The 2296-nt window shown below is 37.4% G+C and overlaps 2 long non-coding RNA genes across 2 annotated transcripts; one reads left to right on the top strand and one right to left on the bottom strand.

The window, feature by feature from the left end:
* Positions 1-6: 6 nt before the first annotated feature.
* On the top strand, positions 7-344 carry LOC109586363 (uncharacterized). Its single transcript, XR_002186977.1, has 2 exons — positions 7-119; positions 173-344. It is a non-coding gene; the product is annotated as an uncharacterized LOC109586363 (long non-coding RNA).
* A 1706-nt stretch (positions 345-2050) lies between these two features.
* LOC109586364 (uncharacterized) lies at positions 2051-2296 on the bottom strand. The gene is made up of 2 exons (XR_002186978.1): positions 2224-2296; positions 2051-2179 (listed from the first exon to the last, which is right to left on the bottom strand). It is a non-coding gene; the product is annotated as an uncharacterized LOC109586364 (long non-coding RNA).

Raw genomic sequence — 2296 nt, forward strand, 5'->3', positions numbered from 1 at the left:
ATTTACATAGGCTACTGTTTGTAATTATAGTAATGTTCATTTGAATGATTTGTGCCTTGGCTGATTCAATACAAGACAATTAAGACTGCTTTTTAGCTGTTACAATTCCAAATGACACAGTAAGGAAATTGGGTGTTTCCATCTCTTTTTCTAATTGTGTCTCTTGCTATAGGTGCATGTTCAAGAATGCATGAAAGAAAGAACACAAAATGTAAACATTATTGTTAGATCTATATAGTATTTATTTTAAAAATATTTTTGTTTGAACTATTTATCCACTGTGCAAATGTTGCGGAACCACTATTATTGATAGCTTTTTGCCACCTATAGTAGTGGGAATCTCCACTTTTTAAAGTGTAATTTACCCACTTATGGAGTGAGCTATATGATGACTTTTGAACACACCTTTTTTGGTGTGAACAACCCACCATTATTTTTGCAGTGCAGTGAGAACAAATCATTGTATCACATATTTCCCAAAAGAACTCCAAAGGCTTAATTTCCATGATCACTACATGTGGCCTCTTGAGGATCTGGTAAATCTGCTGTCTTCTTTGTTAGGCTGTACATCTCTTTGAGGTCGTTGAGGTGGAATCCTACAGGAAAGGCTCCTACTCCTTCTTCTGGTAACTCTGTACAATGACGACAAGTGGGACAAGAGAAGTAATAACCCTCCAGACAGTGCTGAAAGAATGAGTGATGGCAGGGTAGGATCTTAGGGTTGGTATAGTGGTCAAGACACACAGGACAAGTGAGCCGCTCCTCCAGTTTGAGTCTGAGACCAGAAGATGGTTTGGTTGCCATTTCAAGAAAAGAATAATTTAAAAATTGTTTATGTAAACCAGGAACAAAAATGAAGATAGATAAAGGTAGAAGATGATAAAAGAAGATAGAGCAAGAACAAACAAGAAGAAAATGAAGTAAAAACAAACAGCAGTAGACTTTGCAGAACAATAAAAGGAAAGGAGCGACAGGAAGACAGCCTGACAATGATACAGTAGTCTATACAGGAAGTTATGATAGCTAAAATAACGAGAGCACTAAAGTGCGTACCCTCGCCACAATATGTATATGTAACAGTTTTAACAAATTAAGAGAAAATAGTGAAAGTTTTGAGACTGAGAATAAGCTACAGCACGTACTAGCTTTGGTAAAATTTAGTGAATGTTTTGAGACAGAGATTGATTTGTATTTTTAGACAGAGAAGAAGCTCCAGCATGTTTGCTGCACTGCTGCATGCTAGCTAGCTGCAGCAATGTAAAGGTGTGGCTGCAATGAAGGTGTGGCTTAATTAAACCATGCTCCACCCGCACACACAGTAATGGTGGCACATGGCCATAAGTGGTGAAGAAAGCTTCAGTTTTTCTCGACTTTTAAACAGTTTAGCTTACATTTGTTAGGCTCTATTTGTTGCATACAAACTGCTATCTAATCCCTGGTGTTTAAAGACTCTGGCCGCTACTTTGGGAGAAGAGAGCCTCGTCTAAACTCACCGTGGCAAGGTATGAAAGTTTGGGCTATCATATCTTTAAAACGAAGACGATTGGAGCAATTTCTTACATATTATTTAAAGATGAGGCTTTGGTCTATCGCTTCATTTGTCTTGCTGCTTTTTAGCTTTCACCATGAAAAAGATATATTTGTACTGACTACATTTGGCGATATTGTGAGCTTTCTCTGCCTCGGGAAGACGAGTCAAGCCATTTTCTAGACAAAGAATAACTTTTTCTATAGCTAGTTTTGATTATAAGACTACCCAGGATTTCACAAGAAAGCAGTGTCAGCTCAAAAGTGGAGATCAAGCGAACACACACACACACACAGACAAAACGACTGCTTTACACGCCCAAGAGTTGGAACATGGACCAGTCCTGATACAGGCCTGAATCATTACTGATGATCGAGCCTGGACCGTGGATTTGGGGCAATGTCCTGATCCGATATTGACGAATCAGCCACGATTTATGCTGGTGCCAGACCTGATCCGACAACGATAACGATATTCATTAAGCCTCATTATGACGTACTTCCTGTTATGCTTAATTAATACTTAATTATTATTAATTTAAAATGATTTGGAATTATTATTAAAACCAAAAAAAGATTATAATTGTTTTCTTCATCATAGTCTACCAATGTTCCACAAGTAAGACACTTCATGTTTTGTAACTTAAGACACCTAAAGAGCCATAAATTAAGAAGGCACTAAAATAATAAACTTACATTACTGAGAAATTAATTTCCAAAAATCTCCAACATTAATGAACTCTGGGGTTCCATGTAGTGAAGCAGATCT

Source organism: Amphimedon queenslandica, unplaced genomic scaffold (genome assembly GCF_000090795.2).
Source record: "Amphimedon queenslandica unplaced genomic scaffold, v1.1 AMPQUscaffold_12891, whole genome shotgun sequence".
NCBI classification, from domain to species: Eukaryota; Metazoa; Porifera; class Demospongiae; order Haplosclerida; family Niphatidae; genus Amphimedon; species Amphimedon queenslandica.